The 12,317-nt window shown below is 34.7% G+C and overlaps 1 protein-coding gene and 2 non-coding genes across 4 annotated transcripts in view; 1 reads left to right on the forward strand and 2 right to left on the reverse strand.

The window, feature by feature from the left end:
* The window catches only part of ADK (adenosine kinase), a 521,304-nt gene that overhangs the window by 427,176 nt on the left and 81,811 nt on the right, over window positions 1–12,317 (forward strand). The gene's annotated exons all lie outside the window — the stretch shown is intronic.
* LOC125148537 (small nucleolar RNA U2-30) lies at window positions 1,427–1,496 on the reverse strand. The gene has a single exon (XR_007145616.1). It is a non-coding gene; the product is annotated as a small nucleolar RNA U2-30 (small nucleolar RNA).
* On the reverse strand, window positions 2,064–2,143 carry LOC125148540 (small nucleolar RNA U2-19). Its single transcript, XR_007145618.1, has one exon. It is a non-coding gene; the product is annotated as a small nucleolar RNA U2-19 (small nucleolar RNA).

Below are 12,317 nucleotides of genomic sequence, written 5' to 3' on the forward strand. Positions count from 1 at the left end.
TGTATTCCATCTTGGTTTCCTTTCATATCTAGGCTGGTTTTTTTAATAAGTACAATTCATTCCTCATGGTGTCAAGGTTCTGTGTGCTTTGACAAATGCATACGATCATGCAACCACTTCTATGGTTATAATACAGAAGAGTTCCATTTTTCACTTCTAGTTTTCTAAAGTGGTGTTACCAATTTATATGCCCACCACCAGTATATAGAACGGCTTTTATTTTTCTATATTTTCATCAGTATATTCTACTGTCCATTTTTTATTTTAGCCATTCTGGTGAGTATGCTCTAGTTTCTCATTGTGTTTTTTATTGGAATTTCCTTAATTTAGTGAGGTGGGGCACCTCTTCATTTGCTTATTAGTATTTAGATATCTTCTTTTGTAAAGTTGCTATTGGAGTCTTTCGCCCACATTAGATTGTCTTATTGATTTATCATTCCTTTTGCAGTCTGCATACAAGTCTTTTGTTAGATAAATGTATTGTAAATATATTCTCCCACTTTGTGACTTGCCTTTTCATTCTCTTCATGGTATCTTTTGATAAGTAAAGCTCTTAATTTTAATTTAGTCCAGTTAATAATGTTTTCCCCTTATGGGTAGTATTTTTCATATTCTTTTAAAGAAAATCTTTGTGTATCCCTAGCTCATTTTTATTTGTTACTCTTTATTTGTCACAGTCTGTCTAGAATTAGAATTAATTTTTATATATGATATGGGTTAGAGGAAAAATTCATGTCTTTTGCCTATATGAATAACCAGTTGGCCCACCATCATTTATTAAAAGAAACATCCTTTCCCTTACTGCAATAAATTAACACCTTTGTCACATTTCATATTACCTGATATCTGTGAGTCTTCTTCTAGACTATTCTATTCCATTGTTTTCTTTATCCTTGTAACCAGTTTACACTGTCTTGATTACTTATAATTAGTCTTTTTATTTCATAATGTCAGAATTCCAACTTTGTTCTTCAGGCTTGTCCTGGTGTTTCTTGACCCTTTGCATTTCCACACAAATTTTAGAATCAAATTGTTAACCCCCTGAAATTTTTAATTCTTACTAGAATTTTTTTGAATTGAATTATATATTGGATCTATAAATCAATTTGGAAAGAATTAACATATTTACAATATTGTGTTTTCTAATCCATAAGAGTATCTGTCTCTATTAATTTAGGTGGTCTTTAATTTTTCTCAAACTGTTAGTTTTTTCAGTGTAATGGTCTCACATATATAACTTTTATAAGATACCTAGATTTTATAAGATTCCTATTATTTGTTTTTTGTATTTTTTTTAAGTAAGCTCTACACTCAACATGGGGCTTGAACTCACAACCCCAAGATCAAGAGTCACATGCTCTCCTGACTGAACCAGCCTGGCACCCCTCTTATTATTTTTGATGCTATCCTTTTTTTTAATTAATTCTGAGCTGCGATCAAGTGTAAAAACACTCATAATTATAGAAGTCAGTAGTAAAACCTTTTCATCATTGCTGAGAACTGACTAGTCTTTCATACACACACATATCTACTTCCAATCTCATTCCTCCATCAATAAGTCCTCAGTTATCCACTGTCACTTTTTTTTTTAATTTACTTTGAGAGAGACAGAGACTGTGTGAGTAGGGGAAGGACAGAGAGAGAGAGAGAGAGAGAGAGAGAGAGAGAGAGAGAATTCTAAGCAGGCTCTGCACTGTCAGCACAGAGCCCAATGCAGAGCTCAAACTCACAAAACTGTGAGATCATGACCTGAGCCAAAACCTAGAGTCAGAAGCTTAACCAACTGAGCCACCCAGGAGCCCCTCTACTGTCATCTTTATACACACAAATGCACACACACCCTCACAACTCCAGACACAAGCCCTTATTGTTTTAAATTACTTTTGCTCCTCAGAACTACAGAGATCAGGGGCACCTGGGTGGCTCAGTAGGTTAAGCATCCAACTTTTGATTTCAGCTCAGATAGCACAGAGCCTGCTTGGGATTCTCCCTCTCCCTCTCTCTCTGCCCTTTCCCCTCTTGTGAGCACTCTTTCTCAAACATAAATAAACTTAAAAAAAGAGAGAGAGAAATACAGAGATCACGCATCAGAGACACTGGAAAGTCTTCTGATGCTTCGATTTATCTATTCTCATCATTGATCCATTTCGGTAAAGAGCAGATCTCGGAATGATGCTATCCATTTGTAAATGGCATCTTTTTAGATTTCAGTTTCTGTTTGTGTTTTACTGGTATATAAATTTTTTATAATGACATTGTTTTCATTTATTAATTGTAATAATAAGTCTGTTGATTCTTTTGGATTTTCTATGTATATGATGATATCATTTGTGAATAATGACAATTTCACTTCTTTCCCAATCTTGGTATTTATTTTATTAATTTTTCTTACTGCACTATCAGCACAGTGAAGCACAAGGAATATGAGTACAGTTGAAATGGTTGTAGTGAGTACCTTTGTCTTATTCCAGTCTCCTGTGGGAAGCCTTCAGTATTTCATCAAAAAGGATGCAGTTTGTGGTAGTCTCTTTACAAATACTCTTTAACAGATTAAGGAAGTTTCCTTTCATTAATAGTTTGCAAAGAGTGTTGTTTTTGATGATGGTAAGATATTTTTAGTCATGAAAGGATGTTGAATTTTATCAAATAACTTTTCTGCATCTCTTAAACATTACTGTATAATTTTTCTTCCTCTCCCTCCCCCCCTTTTTAATGTGTGAATCACAGCTTGATTTTGGAATGGTAAACCATCTTTGCATTCTTGGGATAATCCCAATATAGTCATGGTGTTCCTTTAATATATCATCAGATTTGATCTGATTATATTTTTCTTAGATTTTTGCAGTGTTGTTATGAAAGAGTTTGTTTCATATTTTCCTTTCTTGTAACATCATTGTTAGTTTAGGTATGAACATTATGATGACCTTATTAAGTGAATTAGGAAGTACCTTTTTCTGTTCTGGGAGAGTTTTATAAGCTTTAGGTTGTTTTTATGTAAAAATTTAAACAAGCTCACCCATCAAAATATCAGGAAATATCAAGAGAATAGTTCGTTGGATGGTTTTTCATTACAGATTCTTTTAATTGAATAGGAATGTTCATTTTTTTCTTTTTCTTTCTATGTCAGGTTTTTAAAAAAAATTTTTTTTTAATGTTTTTATTTATTTTCGAGAGAGAGACAGGGCATGAGTGGGAGAGTGGCAGAGAGAGAGGGAGACACAGAATCTGAAACAAGCTCCAGGCTCTGAGTTGTCAGCACAGAGCCCCATGCAGGGCTCAAACTTGTTCAGCGCAAGATCATGATCTGAGCCAAAGTCAGACGCTTAACAGACTGAGCCACCCAGTCGTCCTATGTTAGTTTTGTAAAGTTGTATTTTTCTTGGAATTTGTCTCTTTCATCCAACATAAAATTATTTGTAATATTCTCTCATCTTCTTAAATACTGGCAGATCTATAGTGATATTCCCTTTTTAATTCTTAATCTTGGAATTAAATTTATGCTCTTTCTCTTTTCCTTGATCACTCTCCCTAGAAGTTTATTTTAATTTTAATTTTCAAAGAAGTAAATGCCTAGATGATGTTAGATTATCAAGAGATTTATTGAAGGAAACACCTGTAAGGCAAGATAAGTTATGGGCCAGAGGAAGCAGGGAGACCTGTCAAATTGTGGTACAGGTCTGACCCCTGTGTTGCAGTGAAGGAAGGTTGGGCAGGAAGAGGCATAGATTACAATATGGTTAAGTTTTGACAAGGCCAGAGAGGAGTCCTCAAGCCAAAGTTGCCCCATAAGCAAAGTTGCCCAAAGGAGTCCCACGTATCTCCAGAATAGGTCTCCATACTGTTTCAGTTGTGCTCCTGGCGAATGTGGCCTCAGTATGAATGCAGTGGTGAATTTCAGAGCATAGCTCCACCTGGCACATCTGAGAGGCAAATTTTCATGGCCATGACAAGGTTTATCAATTTAATAGTCTTATAAAGAACCAACTCTAGGGGTGCATGGGTGGCTCAGTTGGTTAAACATCCAATTTCGGCTCAGGTCATGATCTCATAGTTCATGGGTTCAAGCCCCGCGTTGAACTCTGTGCTGACAACTCAGAGCCTGGAGCCTTCTAAGGATTTTGTATCTCCCTCTGTCTCTGCCCTTCTCCTGCTCATGCTGTCTGTCTCAAAAATAAGTAAAGCATTAAAAAAAAATTGTTTAATATAAAATAACCAACTCTGCCTTTGTTGATTTTTTTCTACTGAATATTTGTTTTTTACTTTTTAAATTTTCAGATACTTATTTCTTTCTTCTATTTTCTCCATGTTTTATTTACAAATTTTGGTATGTCTATTTTCATTATATTCAGTTCAAATTATTTCCCATTTCCTATTGTGATTTCTTCTTTAATCCATATGTTATTTAGGAAGTTTTGTTTAATTTTTAAATATCTAGAATATATTTGGAGATTTTCTAATTATCTTCTTGTTTCTGATTTTTGGTTTAATTCCATTGTGGTCAGACATGCAGAATGATTTTAGTTCTTCAAAATTTATTGAAATTTTGTCTTACTGCACATCATATGGTCAATTTTATCCATATTCTTTGTGCATTTGAAAGCAATGTATATGCTGACATTCTTTAATATAGTTTTTGTATATACAGTAAGGTCAAGTTTGGTAAGTTTGTGGTCCAGATCATTTATATTTTTATTTAGTTTTTGTCTGCTTGTTTTATCAGTTACTGAGAGACATTAATTAAAGTGTCCTGCTATGATTGAGATTTGTATCTATTATTAGTATAACTATACAGGCTTTATGTTGTTTTAGTGTTTGCATGGTTTTTCCATCCCTTTACTTTCAAACTTTCTATGTTCCTAAATATAAGATTTTTTTTGTAATCAAAATGCACTTTTTATTATCTTTTAAATTCATTCTGGCAACTTTTTAATTGGAATCTGTTGATATTTAATATAAGTTACTCATATAATTGGATTCATATCTCACATATTACTCTTTTTTTTTCTATTTGTCTCACAAGTTTATCTTCTTTTTTTTTCTTCTTTCCTGCTTCGTTTGGATTGATCAAGTATTTTTTATTCTCATTTCCTTTTTTATTTGCTTGGTAGTTGTATATCCTTTTGATGTTCGCCCTAAAAATTACAAAATGTATGCTTGACATATTGGAGTCAAATATAAACTATAAGGCTTGCCACTTCTCATACAATGGTAGGTCCTAGAACATTTCAATTCCATTTAAGACTTCCAACCTTTTGTATTATTGTTGTCAGTCACATTAATTATTAATGCCTTGTAGTGACAAAATACTGTTATCATTTTGTGCAATTAAATTTTACTTTTTCCATTGTTTTTCTTCTCTTCCTACATTTCCATGTTTTTATCTGAATAATTATGAATTATTTTATCATTTTGCTTTTGCCTACACAGCTTCTTTCAGTATTTCACTCTGTGCGAATTCTCTTAGTTTTTATTTGCAGATATTCTTTATTTTGCCTTTCAGTAAGTATAGAACTCTACACTGGAAATTACATTCTTTGAATCTTTAACAATGACCTATTATCTTTGGATTCTCTTATTTTGTCAAGAAGTCACTTGTTACTCTTATTCTTGCTTCTTTAGATATATTTCCATTTTCTCTGCTTTTTAGAATTTTTCTTTGAGTTTAACTTTTTACTTGGTTCTTGTTTTTTCTTGTATTTATCTTGCTAGGGTTTTTAGTACTTTTTGAATGTATGGTTGATGACTCTTATTAGTTTGGGAGATTTTCCAGCCATTATCTCTTTAGATACTGCATTCCTCTCCTTCCAGTTGGGACACCAGTTACACATATCTTAGGCCTTTTTTATTGTGTCTCATATGTCATTTATGATCTTTTTTGTATTTTTATCATTTTTCCTCCTCCAGTTTCAGCATATATATTTGTGGGGTTTTTTTGTTTTTTTGTGTGTGGGGAGGGTTTTATTTTGTTTTGTTTTGTTTTTGGTGCAAAAAGGTGATTCTTATTAAAGCACGGGGACAGGACCCATGGACACAAAGAGCTAGCTACACAGGGGTTGTGAAGAATGACTGGTTATATACTGTGGACTTGGGGGAGGTAAAATCAAAAGGGAGGTTGCTAAAGAGATTTTCATATGCTAAAGACTCACAGATTACTGGAGGCCTACCTATTGTCAAGCTAAGGTTGTTTTTCCCTCTAGCAAAGCATTAACATTAAGATGTAGGGAGTTCCTGGACTTCGGGCTATTGATGGGATTGCCTTTTTCTTGTAAACTGGTGTAGACTCTTATCAGTTTAACCATTTGTTTTTTGTACTTTCTTGGGTTTTTCTGGGTAGCTGGGAGGGTCCGAGGAATATTACACATATCCCACCTGGGAAGGAGGGGTGCTAGCTTGTACTTTGCCCTCAGCCTGCCTATGCTCCCTCATCATAATGCCCCTAAACAATTTTGACCCTTAAATCTTTAAGGTTGTTGAAGGTTAAAGATCTCATCTTCTGTAACATCTTCCTGCTGAGTAAGGACATAGAGACGTCCCTGCCTATATGGGTTAATATTGGTCAGTTTGGGAAGGCATAGGGGAGTTACAAAAGGTGGAGGCAGCTTAATCCAAGGTGGGCAACTTACATGAACCTCCTTGAGCTCATTAGTATCATTAGTTGGTTTGAAGCTGTAGTGATGGAGTCTTGGTACCAGGCGGAGATACGAGGGAGAAAACAGCAAAACATAATGAGAATAAAGAAACCCTAATAAAAGTCCTTTGGTATTTGACAATAATCCTCCAGTCCAGGAGTTAAACCACTCACTAAAGGACGGAGAGGGATTGTTTAAAGCACCAATTCGAGTATTCATGTCAGTTAGAAATCCGGAAATATTGTTGTGGTAATCTGGAATGTATACACAGCATTATTTTTATGAGAACACAGGTTCTGCCTTGTGCAGCAGTTGAAACATTTAATGCCATTTTATTTTGTAGAACTGTTCTATGCATTTGACTCTTTTTAGTATTTAGTAATGTAATGTTATTGACAGTCACTGAAGGTATTAACAGTATAACAGGTGGTGTATAGCTATCATATAGACTCTGCTCACTAAGCAATCAAGTAATTAATAACAGGTACTTTTATGGAAATAAGAAAAATATAGGTTAACAGTTAGAGCAAATTACAAACCCAGTGTCTGTCAGTGCTGCCAGTGAGAAGATTTTTAGATGTCAGGCTTGAAGCATCCTCAGATGGAATAGGAACAGGCAGCAGGAATCAGATGGATTTTTCTGGTTTATAATTTAAATGTCTGTGGTGATCCTTTTGAATGACCCATTTTAAGAAGGAATTGTCAGTATAAATTGAGGAAAGGAGAATGAAAAAGAAAGGTACAACCATCATGAGAGGAGTTTGAGGTCTTCCACAGGAATAAGAAAGACACATTAGTTTGCTTCTTGGTTTCCCGCGAAGGAGGTATGGGTTTTACTTTAGATATAGAAGCCCATGAAGAGTGCCTCTATAACTTCACTGCTGTGGGAGTACATAATATGACTAGGGCCCTTGCATTTTGGATTAAATCCCCTGGTATATTAGACTTTAACTCCTTTAAATAAACCAGGTGTTTTGGGTTTATATGGGTGGGTTTTTAGGAACTGTCAGTTCAAGTTTAGGAAGGATATGGTTTGAATATTTAGAGATTTATGAATTAACCCAGCCTTAATTGAATAATTTAATAAAGCACTATAGTCTTTATCTATTGATAAGTCTACAGTGAAAAAAGACTTTTCATATACAATTGTTGGGGGAATCCATCCCATTTTCCAGTTGTTTAAATAATCATGTCCATGGGGTCCTGTTATTATTGCCACAGAATAACAAGCAAGAAGATTGTCCATACCTATGCTACAGTGACAATTTTTCTAAAGTTTACCTCAAGTTCTTCAGTTTACACAAACAACAAACATTTAAAGACAATCAGAACTAGGATTTAGTATCCATAAAGGTGTGTTACTGAAGCATAGTTTTTCTCTCTGGAATCACCTCTGTTTTTGAGTTAGCCAAATCAAGACTAATTCATTTGTAAAACAACTACAATTTTTACCTTGGCCTAATTGTTTGCATAAGTACAGCAAGAACAGCTATTGGTCATATAGATCTTTTATAATTGCTTTGCTGGCACTTTTTGTAAGGAATCTCTAGATTGACTTTTAGTAGTCTCTGTAGGCCAGAAGCCAAGCCATGTCTGCAATACCTACAGATTTGGGAGAATTCCTCTTCTCCAGGTCCCCAAGATATCCTGAGGTTTCTTAAGAAGTGACATTCTTTACTCACCTGGTAAGGATGCTGGGAACTCTGTAAGCAAGATATCAGGCCAACATTTCCAAGGGGCGTGATTGGCTCCATGTTTCATAAAGTCAACCTTAGTTCCTTAAAGTTGTATAGTCATATCTGAGTATGCATGTTGCTCTCAAATATGACATTCAGTCAAAGTCTTGTTAAAATAACCAGTATTTCCAATGGTATCCTGTTACAAGGAGAATAGACTCTCATTGAACTTATGCAAGTAACTGTAATTGGCATGAAAGAAAGAACACTTGTTGAGAGTTTGTGAATTTCAGAGGGTTCAGGTAGAAAAGTTAAATGCTTTAGTTTGTTTACAGAGGAATACTTTATCCTATTATTGTATATCATGGGTATCTTAAGAGAATGTTTCCTTAATCTGGAAGGGCAAACATTAGAGAACCATCAATACTTCAAAACAAAAGTCACAGAACTATAACCATCTTCTTCAGTTCATTTAGTCCCATGTTACTAATTCTTTTTCAATTTGAATGCAGCTTTTTAGTTCTGGAAATTTCTAGCCACTTTAGTATTAATCATAAAGATGTCAAATACTATATTTGTCCTTAAAGCCCTTAAAGATGAAACATGTTTTGCTAAAGCATCAGAACAATTAATTATAAATGATAGAACTCAAAAACGGACATGGTTAACAATGTGATATGAGTCGTTGTGATGCAATTGACAAGGTAATCCAGTTATTTCTGTGACACAGAACACTTAAATACTTAGAATGTTAGGTGAAAACCTTATACCAGAACATATTAAAATTTTAGGAATTGCATATAATCCCTAGAATAGTTTTGGCATTTACCCAAGCAGTACAGCCTAAGGTTTATCATTATTTGTTTGACAGGGCTTACAGAGTAACATAACATACCAAATAAGCAAGCCTTAATTGGTCAAAGACTTCATTACAATTTAAATCCTGGGAAGTTAAAACCTTAGAAAGTTATAAAGGACATCCTAAATAGGATTACAAATCTTATTTATTTAACCAAGGTGGCAATAGGAAATTCCAAAGGCAAATATGTAGGGTTATATAGTTGCTACCAAAACTTAGCTCCTTTGACATTGAGAAGTTTTAACCAAGAAACCAAAGACCAAATAAAAGCATAAACTTAAATATTTAAAACATAAAGCTTTGGTTTTCCTGGCAGACAAGAGAAAAAAACCTTTGCTTATTATTATTATTGTTGTTGTTGTTGTTGTTTTTATAACTTTTTTTAATGTTTATTTATTTTGAGAGAGAGACAGACAGAATCCAAAGCAGGCTCCAGGCTCTGAGCTGTCAGCACAGAGCCCAATGCAGGGCTCAAACCCACGAACTGTGAGACCATGACCTGAACCAAAGTCAGCTGCTTAACCAACTGAGCCACCCAGGCACCCCCTATTATTATTTTTTTTTTAATCAAGAGCAGAATAATCCAAGAAAACTTTGTCTTTTGAACAGAGAGAAAAGCAGAATTTTAACCTCATACCAGTGTACTTTTATTTATTTTTTAATTTTTATTTTAATATGAAATTTATTGTCAAATTGGTTTCCATACAACAGCCAGTGCTCATCCCAACAGGTGCCCTCCTCAATGCCCATCACCCACCCTTCTCTCCCTACCACCCCCCATCAACCCTCAGATTGTTCTGTCTTTAAGAGTCTCTTATGGTTTGGCTCCCTCCCTCTCTAACTTTTTTTTTTCCTCCCCCTCCCCCATGGTCTTCTGTTAAGTTTCTCAGGATCCACATAAGAGTGAAAACATATGGTATCTTTCTCTGTATGACTTATTTCACTTAGCGTAACACTCTGCAGTTCCATCCACATTGCTACAAAAGGCCATATTTCATTCTTCCTCATTGCCACTTGGTATTCCATTGTGTATATAAACCACAATTTCTTTATCCATTCATCAGTTGATGGACATTTAGGCTCTTTCCATAATTTGGCTATTGTTGAGAGTGCTGCTGTAAACACTGGGGTACAAGTGCCCCTATGCATCAGTACTCCTGTATCTCTTGGGTAAATTCCTAGCAGTGCTATTGCTGGGTCATAGGGTAGATCTATTTTTAATTTTTTGAGGATCCTCCACACTGTTTTCCAGAGCGGCTGCACCAGTTTGTATTCCCACCAGTGTACTTTTAAAATCCATTCATTGCAACCTTAGTCTGTCCTAACCACACAACCTAACCTTTCCAAAGATTTCCCTTCAAGAATTTCTACAACTTTACTTTGCCTTCAGATTTTGTCCCAAGCCATTTTTCTTCAAACAACCAGTCTCATTTAGGACAAAATTACTTTCTTTTTCTTTTACCTTCTACAAAAATCTATTTCCATTCCTTATATCTTTCTTACACATCTCCTACTTTTTTACGTACAGAGTTGCTTTTCTTATTTCCATCAGTCTTAATTATATTTAGCAGAATTTTAACTCTTAGAAACCTTAGTCTCCCGTGAAAACTTAGTAGTAACCAATTGTGAACTGTTACACCAGAATTCTTTAAGTGGCAAACTTATGAACCACTTAAGCACAAAGCATGTTTACCAGCAGACCAAAATAGACTTAGTTTCTCTGCAATAAGAAGTCAAAAGCAAAATCTCTTTTCATTAATTAATGTTTTAGCATCCATTCTATTTGAAAAAGACCTAGATGTTCAATGAATTCAATCCCATTTATCATGCACGCAAAACTTTTAAGTTTCAGGTTACCAAAGACTGAAAGCTATCTTAACAATTACCCTTGAAAACTTTGAGACAGACAAAATTAACCATTATTTTAAGTCATTTTTTTGCTAACAAGTTGCAACAGAGATAACATGAGCTTATTTGACCTTTAGCAAACCTAGGTAGAATAAAAGTTTTATATTTAATGCTGATAACCCAAAGACATGTCTATCTTAATTAAACCAACAAACTTAAATTAGCTTAAATACCAAATATGTTCCACCTGAATCCCCTTAAAAGTCAATCAGTTGTTCCCCATTGTCAGTTTTTACCTGGGACAACAGTGGGAAAATCAGCAGCATATATATTTGTACTGATGCGTCTTCTGGTTGACTGTCCTCTCTCTTCTACTTTGTCCAATCTGCATTTCAACACATCTATTGAGTTCTTTATTTCAATAGTCAAATTTCTTATTTTTTATGTTACTTGATTCTTTTTTATTGCTGCCAGTTCTATATGATGTTAATCTACCTTGTCATTTTTTTTTGAACGTGTTAATCACACATTCAAAAAAATAATAAATTTCATGTCCAAAAACTATGATATCTCAGTTGTCTGTGAGTCTATTTTTTTGTCTTCTTTGGGGGGGGGGGCTTATATTTTTGTTTGCCTGATAATTTTTCATTAAATGCTAAATATTGTCTGTAATAAATTATAGCATTTCTGTTGATGTTATTATCTTTTTATACAAAACAGCTAGAGTAGATATATCAAGGATTGAGCTGGCTCAAGGTTGGGTTACAGTTTTTGCAAGGCTTCTAATTTGCCTCCATTCCTATACTATAGCTCTCCTGAAATCTCAACTGAAATCCTACCGTATTTACTAGGGTCCACACTCCTTGATAGGTTGTTGTTGGCACCATACAACTGCTAAAATTACTACTTTACCTTGTAGAGGTCTTTTGCTTAGTGTCTTACATTCTTGTCCTGTAACATTACAAATTTGGCAAATATCTCAAAGGAGAAGACCCCTGAGTGTCAGACTTAATTCATATGTTCCCTTCTCTTCACGAATGTGGCACCTCATTTCTTACTGCCTTGGCAGCCCCAATCTCCAATTTTGTCTCAGCAATGCTGGAGATTGTCAAAAGCTCTATTGGCTTCTCTGCCTCTTCTTAAGAGCCCTTTACCTAGATTCTCAACCTCTAACCCAGCCAAGAATTTGCAAATGTCCTGAAGGGAAAATCAACTTTTAAAATACCAGCCTAGCTCTTTAAGGTTTTCTACGTCAGGAATTTTATCTCAAGTCTTGGCTACTTTGACAGCTCTCTCATACCTTCA

The sequence above is a fragment of the Prionailurus viverrinus genome, chromosome D2 (assembly GCF_022837055.1).
Source record: "Prionailurus viverrinus isolate Anna chromosome D2, UM_Priviv_1.0, whole genome shotgun sequence".
Lineage (NCBI taxonomy): Eukaryota > Metazoa > Chordata > Mammalia > Carnivora > Felidae > Prionailurus > Prionailurus viverrinus.